Source organism: Lissotriton vulgaris, chromosome 11, assembly GCF_964263255.1.
Source record: "Lissotriton vulgaris chromosome 11, aLisVul1.2, whole genome shotgun sequence".
Lineage (NCBI taxonomy): Eukaryota > Metazoa > Chordata > Amphibia > Caudata > Salamandridae > Lissotriton > Lissotriton vulgaris.
In genome coordinates this window covers 1,014,482,573-1,014,498,314 of record NC_141699.1, presented here as the reverse complement: position 1 = coordinate 1,014,498,314, position 15,742 = coordinate 1,014,482,573, and positions in this window count along the sequence as shown.

Genomic DNA, 15,742 nt, shown 5'->3' with positions numbered 1-15,742 from the left:
TTCAAAGTTAACAGAATTAGTAGATGCAGAAGTAAAAGACTTAGGGGTCTATTAGGTAGGCGGGTGGACGCACCCTAGTGGTGCGGCGGTCCCGCACCGGCTATTAGGATGCCACATCCATGGTCGCGGTGGCATCCCCATCCACAACATTGTGGCGGGCAGTGCACACAGCACCGCCTGCCACAATGCTGTGGCTGCACTGTGTGCATTTGCATGCCCAATGTGGCAGGCACCGCGCGGTGCCTGCCACGATGTGCATGCAAATGCTGGGGGGTGCCACAGGTCCCCACCTTGTTCATCCCCTGTCCTCCAATACCCTGGGGGCCCACTACAGGCCCCGCAAGTGTTCTCTGCCTGGCTTTCCATGGCAGTGTCTCCGCCATGGAAAGCCCTGCACCGCCACCATATCTGAGCCCTTCTCCACCTGGTAACCTGTCCCACCGGCGGAAAACCAGCGGGCGGTCTTCCCGTCCGCCGGGGTTCCCCCGCCATACTAATGTGGTGGGGTAAATGGAATGCGAACGGAGGAGAATGTCGGGCGGTCGATTGTGGAAGAATTAGATCACTCTGGGGGGTCTGTAAGCTATATCTTTCTGGTAGAGACAAAATGGAAAAGTATGAGACCTGTCATAAATTTGAGGAAATTAAACAATTGGGTGGAATACCATCATTTCAAGATGGAAGGAATGGATATACTGAGGGATGTTTTGCAGTTAGGGGACTGGATGACTCGTCTGGATTTGAAAGATGCGTATTCATCCATCCCTATTTTCAAAGAACATCAGAGATTTCTAAGGTTCTGATGGGGAGGAAGGTTATGGAAGTTTGTTTGTCTCCCCGTGGTGTTTCATCAAAATGCTCCGTTCAGTTGTTGCCTTCTTGAGAGAGAGAGGTATTTGTGTAATCATCTATTTAGACAATATTTAATTATGGATCAAGAGTGGAGGATCATTCAAAATTAGCAATAGAGCTACTAGAGAGTCTTAGGTTTGTTGTAAACAGGGAAAATCATGTTTAATCCCAAGTCAAGAAACTCAGTTTATTGGGGTTTTTAATAAACAAGGTTCAAGGTGAATTGAGATTACCTATGGAAAAAATAAAGAAAATAAGGAAAGAAATAAGGAGAATCTTGTTGTTGGGTGTGATTTCATTGAGAATGCTAGCAAGGGTTATAGGTTTGTTGTCTTCAACTATTGATCCCAAGTCAAGAAACTCAGTTTTTGGGGTTTTAAGTAAACACGGTTCAAGGTCAATTGAGATTACCTATAGAAAATATAAAGAAAATTGAGAATGCCAGCAAGGGTTACAGGTTTGTTGTCTTCAACTATTCAGGCTATTTTTCCAGGACCTTTGAATTATCGTACTCTTCAGAGGTATAAGAGTAGTCATTTAAGGCGTGGTTTGAAGTATTCAGAGGAAATTACCCTTTCAGAGGAAACAAAGTTAGAACTGCATTGGTGGCTAAGAAATATGGAGGCATGGAATAGGAAAGCTCTTTTTGGAGTGATTCCGGAATCGGTTATATAATCAGTTGCAAGTTTAACTGGCCGGGGAGCTCGCTGTGGTGCATCATCTAGAGGGGGAATATGGACTATGGAAGAACGGAAGATGCACATAAATTGTCTGAATTGCTTGCAGGGTCTTTTGCGATAAAGAGCTTCACGAAGGACAGGGCACGGTGTTCAGTCCTCTTGAGAATGGATAATGTATCTGCTGTGAGATATGTGAACAAATTAGGGGGACCGGGAGAAAAGATCTGGCAGATCTAGCAAGAGTTTTTTGGGATTATTGTTTGAGGGCCCGATTCACAGAACTAACTTAAGTCAAAATCCTAAACTTACTACCATTTTGGTATTCACAGAAGGCAATTACTCATTTTGGTATTCACAGAAGGCACTTACTCATTTCGGTATTCACAGAAGTTAGGAGTCCTAACTTTAGGACTCCTAAATGCCTTCTGTGAATACTGAAAGTCTTAAAGTTAGGATTTTTCTCAGTTTAGGAGTAGTAAAGTTAGGACTTGGTGTTATCAGATCAGTTGAGACTGATGGCATGGAACATTTCAGGCAAGTATGGAATTGCCTGGACTTTCAGAAGGAGCTTCTAATCTTATTAGAGAATCATGGGCTCCAAGAAGAAGGAAGGTCTATAGTTGGCATGGGAGAAATGGTTACACTGGTGTGTGGAGATTTTGATCCCATTTCAGTGGATGTGGTCAATGTAGTCAATTATTTAGCAGGCTTGTTTAATTCTGGTTTTGCTTACCGTACTATCAATCTATATGGATCAGCCATTGCTGCTGGTCATGAATTGGTTTTGGTGGGACAGAATGTTTTGGTGAAAAGACTGATGAGAAGTGTGAGAGTTGCTAAACCCCCTGTGGACAGATATTCTTCTGTTTGGGATGTGTGTAAAGTTTCATCGTACTTGGAGAATTTAGGAAGCAACTGTGGGTTGGATTTGAGAATTTTAAGCGGAAAATTGACTATATTGATATATTTGTTCTTTTTTTGAAGGGTCTCTGATGTGAGAGCTTTGGATGTTGGTTCTAGGATTTTTAATCCAGATGGTGTATGTTTCTATTTGCGTAGAAGAACTAAGACAAAGTAGGAAACTATTTTCTATCCCTATTTTGATGATCATGAATGTTTATGTGTTGTGTGTTGTCTGAAAGAGTATGAAAAGAGAACTTCAAGTATTTGTTCTGCAAATGAGAAGCAGCTTTTACTATCTTATAGAAAACCACACAATGCTGTGTCTAGTCAAACCCTAGCAAGATGGGTGAAAGAAGTGATGAAGAATGCTGGTGTTGATGTGAGCAGGTTTGGTGCACATTCGATGCGAAGTGCCTCTGCTTGGAAAGCATTTATGCTGGGCAGTGCTTTGTCTGATATTTTAAGATGTGCAGATTGGTCTAATGACTCTGTTTTTAAACCTTTGATTAATGCAGCTTTTTGTTTGTTAGAGAAGCTTTGAACTTGCAATAATCGTAGCCTATGGTCTTGCCATAAAATGCTTGATACTCCTTAGCACACGCTTTTTATAAACTATTGCAAATATATACATGTGTTTCCACCATACATTTCACACACAAAATTGATTTTCAGTCCTTTTATTCAGGGTGGTTGATGTTTATTTCAGGATACGTCACAGCCGACATGTGTTTCGTCGTTTTGGGGAATGTAACCCCCGACTTTTTCAAGGCTGTTTAGAAAAAAGGTGATGTTGTAATACAATGCTTCAGATCTTAACATTTTTTACATCTGTTTTTTGTCATCATTCTGTGACTTATCAGATCTAAGCTGGTGGTGTAATTTAAAGTTACAACAATTAGTGCATGTTTGCATTTATAGTGCGTAGATTATTCTCATTCAGTGAGGATCGTTTGTTTTAACATTTTAAGGAGTATGAGCCCATTAAGAGAAATGGAGAGACCTTCGAGCGTGTTTTATTAGCGTTATTTAGGGGGTGGCATGCAAGTGATTTATCCGGGAAAATGTGTGAATTTTGTGTGTGAAATGTATGGTGGAAACACATGTATATATTTGCAATAGTTTATAAAAAGCGTGTGCTAAGGAGTATCAAGCATCTTGTGGCATCTGCCTAACCAGAAGAGGGAAGTGGTTCTCTTCTCCTTTTAGCACCGTTGAAAAGCCATAATCAGAGTACCTACAACTAGGTAAAGTGTACACTCCTCTGTAGCGCCATCGCCTAGTAACATTACCACTACCCTAGCAGTAAAACGGTCTTGCCATAAAATGTAGATTTTCATCAGCTTTGATGGACACAAAATCTGGATTTTATTAAAGACACAGAGGCCAATAGTATCCCTCCCTTCTCCCTACCATTGTTGGTAATTGTTGTTTGTTCTTTCACAGGATGTGGTCAGCAATGAGAGAGGAAGAGGATCTCAAGCTGAAGTGGATTACTTTTGGCATGGATTTATAAAGATATTGTTTTAAAGGACTTATGTTTGAGTTTGTTACAGTATACAAAAAAGAAGGAAGATGGCTGGTGATTCTGGCCCTTTCTTGATTCTTAGAAGCTTTTTTAATGTTCTTGAGTTCTTTAAAGGTGCTGATGTGGGTGGGGCAATAAAGGAAGATTGCAATATTATTAGCCTCCATGTCTTTGATAAAATCCAGATTTTCTATCCATCAAAGCTGATGAAAATCTACATTATACAGCCTGTTACAGGATGCTTAATATAGGAAATGCTAGCAAATGTTTCAGAAAAAATATTTGCTGCTTAAGTGTGTCTTTGGTGCATCCAGGACATCACATAAGCACTTTCTTCAGTTTACCTGAACATGCAAAATCAAAGGTAAATAGGGAGACAAATCAAATTCATGTGCCTCAACCCCAGTACTATCATCTTCTTTCAAGACTCATCATTTAGCACTTCTCATATGGTCTTTGCTACACCTGATCTCAAGGGTGACAAAAGGCAGAAACAAGAAAATAAATCAGATATGGCTCTAAGAGTTCTATTTGCTCTCTTTGGGTTTCACTACTTGCTCTTCTCTTAGCACTCATAAAATAGTGATTTGTTGTTGATCTAAGGGGGTTAACCCTGTGATGTCATTAGATAGTTGAAATGTTTGTAATGTCACTTCCATTGCCTACATTTGTTATTGTAATTTGCAAGCTACAAACAATGTAGAGGTGGGCAAGTTAGAGTAATTTAAAGGTGATGTGTAAGTTATAAATTTAAGGTAAAACCATAACTTCAGAATTTCTAATGTTTGTGTAGTTTAGGATTGAGTTGCTTGAAAGAATAAATAACGTAATAGTAATTTGAAGGTGGTGTGCATATATAATACAGTTAGGGGCATATTTACAAACAAGTGCTGAAGCGTCTCATTAAGCCAATAAGGCTAACGACACGCTTCGACACTTTAGAAATGCAGGGCTGCACCATATTTACTAGAATATGGTGCAGCCCTGAGTTTCCCCCTGCGCTGTTGCTAACTTTAGCTGCCTAGCGCCAACGCAGGCACCCTCGCACCATTGTGCAAGGGTGCCTGTGTTGAGGGGAAGATTGTTGATGTGCAGGAAGGTCCCCCTTGTGTGATCAAGACAGCTTGCTGTCGAAACGCATAGCTTTTGTAAAATAAACTGTGGCATATTCCGAGTGCGAGTTTTGTTTTGTGGAAAGCTGCTGTGGGATATATATATATAGAAATTATCACTGCCTGCTCAATTTCCTACTTCTACTCCCACCGGTTTCCTCCCCTCCCTTACGATATGTGTTCTAGGTTAACCAGGAGCAAAACCTCTAAAGGTAGTCATCCAATTAGTGGCCCCATGGATGATTTTATTACCCGCACCAACTTCGCTATAGATCAGGAAATATCTAAACTTCAAGCCCGGGTTTCCTTAGAGTTGGTTGCTGCTAGAAGATTGTCGGAGGTTATTGCTACCTCTAAAAAATCCTCCCTAGGCCCCATAGCCGCTGCGGTCACTCCAGAGCGAACTACCATTCCCCGTTGTGTAGTCACACAGGCCGAGGTCCATTCAACCCCGCTCACTCTCACTGTTACTCCGCCCACCGTTCAAATACTTAAACCTAACGATGTGAGTGTACCTGCCATTCCCGGTTCCCAGCATACTATTCCTAATCTTCAACCTCCAGTGATTTTCAATGCCCCAAGTGTATCCAAACCCAAAACAAAACATCGCACACGTTCCGCTTACTCCCGGAAGAAGGCGAAGATCGTTGCTTCACATGATCTGGTATTGCCGGAAGGCCGGACCACTTCTATCCAAGGTGGTCAGGCTCCGGCGGTACAGCCCATAATGGTGGAAGGGGGGATTGGGTCCACTTCTGTGTCGGCCAATCTGACCTTAGAGGCCGAGGGTTCGCAGGCGGACGGGTTGGGCAAGAATGACAAAGAATTCATAGATCTGGTATGGGAAACCCTAAAGAATCTCCTCTCTCCCTTAGATCTCAGACTTTCACGGATCGAAAATAATTTACTCGAGATGGAAAAGAGCATTATTGCTCTTGCCACCCTTGGTCTGAGAAGTCTTGAGAATAAGGGCGTCCCTGTCGCTGATCTAACACCCTTAGCTCCCACACCACAAACCCCCATACCACAAGCCCCCCAACCTCTCCCTATAATTCCTCGTACTGTACGCCCGGTCCCCAAACCAAGGACTGTGGCTGTGGATAAAATTCCAACCATTCCAAACCCTAAGGTCCCCAAACGTGCCCCCACACACCTTCCTGTTAATCCTAAACCTGGAGCCACCACCAAACCACATCCTGGCAAAACGGCCTACCAGCCTACCCAGGATTTTCCAACAAAGAATAACTTTAGAGGGGGTTACATTGATCTTCCACCGGAGGCCAATGATTTTGTGGTTGTCCTGACGGGTGTTCCCCAGATCGGCAACGACCAATATGAGAACCACTGGTCCCTGAAAAATAAAATAATGCATTGGCTTAATGTCAATAGACCCATCCCTAATGGCCATAGAAGTAGAGTCCTGATGGTGCGCAGAACGACATGGGTGGGCCCAACGAGGAAAACCAATCCTGGGGATTGTATAGTTGTAACATTCGACGACCCCCACACGGCGCAGCATATATGTTCATGGCCCTGTAGTGAAGGTTCCTCTGTTATCCCCAGGCCACTGTCCTTTTTCTATCCTCCACCCCACACATACAACCAGACTAATAATTGGTCACTAGTCCACTATCAATCAAGGAGACGCCATCCCAAGAATGTGGACCCTTACTCACACTGGAACGGCTTCCCTACTTCAAATAGATTCGGAGGCCTAGAAGAAGTAGATTGACGTTCCAAGTACCCGGATTACCACACAGTGGGGAACGTACTACCATTACAAGCGGAAAGGCCCTGCGAATCCCCCCATGTTTGTAAGGTTTCCCTAGACATGGATCGCCCTCTTGATTTGACAGGATCACCACACATTCCACTGCTAGAGGGAGGGTTGACAGTTCCGAGCAAGGATGCACCAGTTGATCTGATCGCTTTAGGCGATCCTTGCCCATATGGTAGGGAGATACAGTTGGTTTCTTCCCATATTCCACCGATTTTATCACCTCAGGCTACCCCAGCTCCGGTCTACCCTCCGGAGGACATTATGGCCCTTAACAACCCCATAAATGAGCCCTTAGAAAGGCCACCGAGAGTGGCTGTGTCCTCTCCTTTTGTACCCACTTACCCCACCATTCATTCTCCCTTGGAGGTCCCATTGCTAAAGATTGTAAGCTGGAATGTGGCAGGGCTTGCTCGCAACCTTGATAACCCGGAATGGAATGCGTTCTTAGAGCCTTACAACATCTGCATTCTGCAAGAAACCTGGTCTCAGGAACCAAAACATAGGGCAGGGTTCACAACCTATTTTGTCCCAGCTCGCCAGCAAAGTGGATCCAAGGGTCGTCCGTCTGGCGGTCTCCTGATATGGGTCAGCATTGCTCTAGGCTTAAAAGTGAGCCATAGGCCGACCCAATCTCCTGACCTACAGAGGATTTCAATTCACTGCGATGGGGGAAGGATGTTAGAGGTTTTTAATCTGTACTTGAGAGGTGCTAGTAACGGGTCATCAAGTCTGTCATCGACAGGCTTAAGCGATGACCTAGCTGCATGCAACATCAACTCTTATGTCCTCCTTGCAGGCGATTTTAATTGTTGTTTTGAACCACTGGCAAGGGAGGACATTTTGGAGTCTTTCGATGAGGACTCAAAAAGAGGAATCCAGATCTTGACTTTGGACCCAATCCCAAAATGGACGCAAAGTGCGATAGACATCAATGCACTTTGCATGGAACACAATTTGCGTTCAACGAATGGTCGATCCAAGTCGGATCCTAGGGGTGCGCATACATATAACAGGACAGGCCATACCTCCAGAATCGATTTTATCATGTTGAACTACAATCTCTGGCCTTTACACCAAGATATGGAGGTTATTGTGTCTTCCGACAGCGATCACAACCCCCTTTCCCTAATCCTGTCTTCCCCGTGGCAGACGAAGAACCAGGTGAAGCCTCTCCATATTTGGAAATCATCCCATAACATTGCACCAACGAACTGTGGCAGACGTTTGAAGTGGGCTAAAGTCAAAGCAGACGAGGCTAGACTGTTGCAAGCTGGGAACATCTTGTCTGTGGTGGAGCCCCGGCTTGACGCCTTATGTTCATCAAGTACAAAAGTGTTACCACTATTTACAGAGACAATAGTAGCCCTAAGTGATCTGTTTGTTATTCCCCAACCCAAGTCCAGGACTGTAGCTAATGGTGTCCCCAAGGCTAGAGACAAATGGTATTCTGCCAAATGTAGAGCTGCTAAGGGGGATCTCATCACTGCAGTAAAAAACAGGGATACAGCCGCTATTAAATCCGCAAGGAAATTTTACAAAAAAACGGTGACCGAGGCCAAGGAGAACTATGAATATCTTTTTTGGTGTGAGCTAACTGAGGCAAGTAACAGGAAGGACTCGAAGGGGTTTTGGGATCTTTTAAGAGCAAGGAACAAGCCCATTGACCATCAGATAACCTGTAACATTCCTGGTGATGTTTGGTTTGCTCACTTTTCTAAACTATATTCTGTGACACAGGGGATATCCTTTTCATGCCCGGGCCCCTCGACCAGCCCAACAGTTAACCCTCTTGTTATTGCCGACCCCTTCACTAGCCAGGAAGTTGAAAGGGCAATCGGTGGCATCGTTTCCAACAAGGCTCCAGGCCCCGATGGAATCCCAGGCGACCTTTTGAAGTCCCACCCAGTAGTGTGGAGCAGATTAATCGCTTCACTCTTAAACGAGGTTTTGTTGGGAGGTTCCTTTCCTGATTCTTGGAGGGGCGCTGAAGTAGTGCCAATTTTTAAGAAAGGTAGTAGGGATGATCCAGCCAACTACCGTCCCATCAGCTTGTTGGATTCAACTCAAAAGGTCGCAGGCAAGGTGGTTCTGGGTAGGATTTTGCAGTGGGTTGACGAGGAAAAAATTCTGTCTGATTTTCAGGCAGGTTTTAGAACAGGGACAGGCACCATCGAGCAGACATTCCGCCTCCTAATGTTATATTGGAAGGTGGTGGTACTGGGAGGGGGCAGCCTGTACCTAGTCTTTATAGACTTGCGTACTGCCTTCGACCTGGTCCCACGGGCACTACTTTGGAATGTCCTCGATGGTCTAGGTTTACCACCCCACTTGCTGCTTTTGCTTAGAAAATTCCATGAAGACAATTTCGCCCAGATCAGATGGGGAGTCCAGGGAGAAAAAACATCTCGTATCCCAGTAGACAGGGGCGTCCGCCAGGGGTGTGTGCTTGCCCCCACTCTGTTCTCCCTCTATGTGAACGGAGTGGTGGAGCATCTTTTGCAACATCCTGCAGATGCCCCTACCCTGGCGGGCAGAAAAGTCCCAACGCTCCTGTTTGCGGACGACACCCTTCTGATATCTAAAACACCTGCGGGCATTCAGAAATTGCTCACAAGCTTTAAATCATTTTGTGACTCTAAGGGATTGGCAATAAACATAGGCAAGACTAAATTCCTTGTCCTTAACCCTCCCAAGAAATCCGTTACCCCTCCTGTCTTAGACTCTACTCCCCTTGAAAGAGTCAAAGAATTTGATTACCTAGGAATACGCCTCTGCGATTCCATGAGTTGGAAAGCACATCACCAAAAGGTATTCCTGATTCATAAAAGGGCCACAGGAGCCTTGCTCAAGGAACAGCGAGCCTCATCATTAAAACCAATTGGGGCATTGTTAGATATCTACAGAGCGAGGGTTGTGAGCGCAGCTCTGTACGGGGCAGAACTGTGGGGTTTACAGAGAGTTGACACCCTGGCCCACCTTGAAAATAACTTTCATAAAGATCTGATGAGGTTACCCCACAGCACCCCTACAATCCCACTTCTGTTAGACACAGGCACTCGTCCAATCTGCGAGCAAGCTAACTTACGACCCTTGCTTCTCTGGTCCCGGATATGGAATGTCCCCGAACTGTGCAGCTATGCCAAAGCCCTAAAAGATCTTTTGTCGCTTCCAGGTTTCAGTAAGGTACCCTGGTTTAGGGAAGTCAAACGCCTACTTTTTGAGCTGGGTTTGGGTGACGCCTGGGTCAACAAAACTGCGCCTCCCAAACAGTTCCTGAAGGAGGTGTATTGGCTATGGGTAAACAATAAGAGAATACGCAATCCCAACCTTTGCAAATCTGTCGCCCAGTTTTTGTTAGTTAAGGAGTTCCCTTACAGGGAACCCTATCTGGACTTAATTCATAATTCTGGAGACAGATCTTTGTATTTTAAATTTAGGGTGGGTGTGCTCCCCCTAGGATTGTTTACCTCCACTTGGAAGCCTCCACTTCAAACGCTTCCGTATTGCCCGTTCTGTGTCTCAAGGGTCGAGTCTGTCGCCCACCTACTGTTTGAGTGTAAGGCCTACGCAGCACCCAGATTGAAATGGCTAAAGCCCTTGTGTAGGAGCCTGGGAACAAGATCACATTCAGAAGCCCTACGCATATTGTGCTCAGATGCCCGTCCGTTTTTTGCATGTTGTATGGCAAAATTTCTAGGTTGGGCTTGGCGCATAAGAACCTCAAGGAAACTGCTGCTCCAGTAAAGTGCCCCTCGATGAACTGTATTTCATACGGGTGTACAAATGTCAATGATATTTTTTATTTGCACATTCGCTCTTACTGTTTTTATTACCAGACATTACGGTATTTTACATTATGTATCTTGTACTGTTTTTACTTGATGTTTTGTATTGCTTTTATGATATGTACTATATCGAAATAAAGCTATTACTTACTTATATATATATATATAGTCTTTTGAAACCTAGGGACGAGCACGATGTGGAGGTGGGGTTGCCTATAATGATCAGGGATAAGACTGATAACACCAATCCCAGGCTTATCACCACCTTCTGTAAAGAGGAGAGGAAGACCAGAGCCATAGTAAAGAAATGCTGGCCCATTTTGCTAACTGACAATATTCTCAGTCTTACCTTATCTGACAACCCTGTCATTACTTTTAGACGAGCTAACAACATGGGGAGAGTACTGGATAAAACCAGTCCTGAGTCAATTGACAAATCTATATGGCTCAAACCAGTACCTGGCTTTCGTAAATACAGTAGCTGTCGAGCTTGTAAATTTGGAGTAAATATGACTCACTACCAGACTCCTTTTAACACTCAGAAGGTAGCCATCCGCAGCAGCTACAATTACAAGACAGAATATGCCATATATGTCCTTGCATGCACCTGCGGTTTGAAATACATTGGTAGTACCAAGCTGCAGGTGCATGTAAGGATTCTGCAACACTTACGGGCTATTTTACATAATGACCCTGCGTACCCCATAGCTCGCCATTTTAAGCAAAGTCACAAAAACGATTTGGCATGCCTACAATACTACATAATTGATGCCATTCCTAAATTACGTAGAGGAGGTAACCGTGAGGGCCAGCTGCGTCGACTGGAAACAAAGATGATATTAGAGTTCGAAAGCAAGTGGCCGAACGGATTAAACAATACAGAGGAAATGAAATGCATAACTTTTTATAATCCTCTGAATACCTCTTTCCCTGTCTGGTTCTCTTTTTTACGTTGGTATTACACGGTATGAGTCTCATGTTCCTTAATGACCTATGTTTTCATAGTATGTAATACAGATGGCCTGGGTGCCAACATTCTGATATATAGGGGTCCTAATATTATGAATTTCCATACTTCTGTTTGCGCCATTGTAAATAGTTTGCTTTTACTTTTTTATGTATTAATTAATATAAATTGGTATTATATTTTTTTAGCACCTCCTTGTACACTGGTTTTACCAATAGGATTATTTAAGATGTTTTTTAACAAATTACTTTTTATATGCTTTTTTAACAATGAAATTCTAATCAATGAATTCTTGTTAACAATATTTATAGGAGAATGTTTTCTTAATCGTTTTTTTGCACTTTCCAATCTTATTTGCACACAATTTGCATAGTTTTTGCACAGTGGATATGTTTACCTTTAAATCCTTTTGCACAGTGTTTTAGTATACGATTTGCGTTATTTATGGGCATGAATTTAACAGAACTGGATAATTGAGAGCAGAAATGTATATTTAAATAGTAATAGTTACCTCTAATCTATAAATTTGTGGACTTGAATGTTGGCAGAAACAGTATTTATACAGTTATAGTTGCTGCTGGTCAAGACAAATGATCTCGTATTTATACAGTTATATGTGCTGCTATTTCCAGAAATGTTTATTGATGAATGCACAATGATTTGTATTTCTATTGTGTCCTGTATGTATTTATACAGTGATAATATGCTTGTTAATTACAAGTGAAAAATCTATGTGTACTATATAAACGCAAATATTTTTTCTATGTCTATGGTCAGGTGACCCAATCACTTGGTGTCAGTAGGTGTGCATTAATCAAAAAAAGCACTTTAAAAAGGTACTATTTCCGTGTATCCGATGCGTGATCAAGGGCTATCTTGCCCGAAACGCGTCACTGCTGGGAACTGGTCGAAATAAATATGAACTTGCCTCAACTTGAGTGGTACGTCCTCCTTCTTCGCCGGCGTCTCGCTGGAAGTGGTTTGGAGTATTGTGTTGGATATATATATATATATATATATATATATATATATATTAATTCACAAAAGCTGCCATACACTTTGCAGGATGGTCGCTTCCTTTCCATGATGATGGCCACTCGTTTAATAATCTAAACCCAAATACTCCATTTGGAGCATACAGGAGCACCCACATGTATCTTTAAAGTTACTTTATTAAAATGCTGACGCGTTTCATTGAGAGACGCCTTTATCAATGTCAAATTGGCCGAAATGTGAAAGTATATATATATACTTTGAAATGTATACTTTGAAAAAGGCTGGGATCAGCCGAAACACGTCAGGGAACTGAAACACTGTAAATAATAAATGAATTTTTTCATACCTCGCCAGGAGTGCCCACTATTTCTCCTGTGTCGAGAGATTTGAAATGGATATATATATATATATATATATTACCTACTGGTGGTCGCCAGTAGGTAAATATAGTTATAGTTAGGACCTATTATCCATTGGAAAAACATTTTTTCATTTGCCAATATCTTTGGCGCCGGTTGACGAATCTTCATGAATTTTTCAAAACGAATGGCCTAGAAATATTATTCCTATATGCTGGTATGGTCTTATATGTAATCTTTTCAGGTCGTTTAACACACCCTTTTATACGATTTCTATTGCATTACATTGTATATTGTGTGAAAAAATTGATTTTGGTCAAAAGGTACTGCCCAGATTTCTATCTAATTCAAGATTACTATCATCCAGATTCAAAACAGCATCTTCATGGTGATCACAAAAATCATCTAACGATGCAACATCATCAATATTAAAATTGCTAAGTTCAGTAATCATTTTCTGAGTCCCTCTGTTGGCATTTTGAGTGTCAAACCATTTCTTAAGCTTTAATTTTCTAGAAAAATAAAATAAGTAAATTCTAGTTTGCCCATAATTGGGCAAAAGGATATAATGACAAACCTAGTGAGAGTAAGTCCTCTTCTAGCATCAGAGTCCGCTGTGATAGGTTCACTGCATTCACGGTTTCTCTCTTTTGCACCTCGTCAACATTCCCAGGAACTTTGGTCTGTTGCTTTTTCCTTCTTTCTTTAGCCTGTTTATTCCTCTGGTGTTTCCTCAGCCTCCTCGTCCTCTGCCCCTCTGTGCACTTTGTTCCTGGAATTGCTCTGTCCTTCGTAGGTTTAACATTTGGGATTGTTTAAAAAATTTCTTCTTCTAAATTTCATGGGTGGTACCCTGACTTAAAGCTGAAACTGAAACATCTGACATGCTCCCATCAGATGCATCGCTTTCACTGCTTTCAATTGTGGTTCTTGGTACCACTCTTATTTCAGCTTGACTACCTTTCTTATTTTCAAACATGTGATCATACCTTTTTTGGAAAGTCAAGGTCCACCCTGCCTGGTAATCCTTGAAGTCCCGAAGAAACTTGCTATGTTTCTTTGCCGTGATTTCTTCCTCCAATTTTCCCATGCGGACCATCAGGTTCTTCATAAACTCCTCCACTGCTTCTTTAGGCACCAATTTTCCCAATTCCACGATAATCAATTTCCTCCAACAGCTTGCTTCTATCTTTGAGGGCATATTTTATCGGAATACGCATTATTGTTAGTGAACAGGAACTGGAGTTATTTAACCATTCTTCCAACATGTCTGAATCCGGGTCCTCATAGGTTGAAATTGTAAATATTCGTTGGCACGGTGTTGGCCACGGGCAGCCGACCCCAGTCTGTGCACAGCCTTCATCATGCACAGCAAGGGGTTTGGCCAACTTCTGAATGCAGTCAAAACCACTGGTGAGTGCAACAGTAGGGAAAGTGTTAATGAGCGGAGGGGTACAATTACTATTTCCACTCCAGTGAGTGCAACAGTAGGGAAGTGTAGGATAGCGAAGGGGTAAAACTTACTATTCCCACTCCAGTGAGTGTAACAGTAGAGAAAGTGTTGGATAGTGGAGGGATGCAATTTACTATTCTCACTCCAGTCAGTGCATCAATAGAGAAGGTGTTAGATTAACATCTTGACCATTAGTGTTAGGATAGCCTCGCACTTACCGCTATTCTGCTGCTGGCTGCTGCTGTAATTCACTTTTAAAACGTCCCGTTTTTGTCCTTTATTTTAATCTGAGTTACTCGTTTTTCCCCTGTTTTTAAATTAGGGCCACTCGCACACCCGCATTGCTGCCACCTTACTCTCACCTAAATTTGGTAAAAGCACCGCGTTTTAGCTGGTCCCTGCCCACTGTCTCGTGTTGGTGGCCATCTTGGGAGGGGGGACATTGCAGGCGGCGCAGGTAGCGCTCTAGTGTCCCGCGCTCGGCGAGCATAAAGCCAGGCAACTCTCAGGTGAGCACCCTTAACATCTTGACCATTAGTGTTAGGATAGCCTCTCACTTACCGCTATTCTGCTGCTGGCTGCTGCTGTAATTCACTTTTAAAACGTCCCGTTTTTGTCCTTTATTTTAATCTGAGTTACTCGTTTTTCCCCTGTTTTTAAATTAGGGCCACTCGCACACCCGCATTGCTGCCACCTTACTCTCACCTAAATTTGGTCAAAGCACCGCGTTTTAGCGGGTCCCTGCCCACTGTCTCGTGTTGGTGGCCATCTTGGGAGGGGGGACATTGCAGGCGGCGCAGGTAGCGCTCTAGTGTCCCGCGCTCGGCGAGCATAAAGCCAGGCAACTCTCAGGTGAGCACCCTTAACATCTTGACCATTAGTGTTAGGATAGCCTCGCACTTACCGCTATTCTGCTGCTGGCTGCTGCTGTAATTCACTTTTAAAACGTCCCGTTTTTGTCCTTTATTTTAATCTGAGTTACTCGTTTTTCCCCTGTTTTTAAATTAGGGCCACTCGCACACCCGCATTGCTGCCACCTTACTCTCACCTAAATTTGGTCAAAGCACCGCGTTTTAGCGGGTCCCTGCCCACTGTCTCGTGTTGGTGGCCATCTTGGGAGGGGGGACATTGCAGGCGGCGCAGGTAGCGCTCTAGTGTCCCGCGCTCGGCGAACATAAAGCCAGCCATGCTGACGCGCAGCGTCATCGCCGGACTGTCGCCGGAGTTTCGCCAGAGTCAAGCCCGTCTGGGCCCGTCCGGGCCCAGACGGGCCCAGGGCATACCACTCTGCTAAACTCCTCTTGCCCTCAGATTCCCTGTTACAGGTACT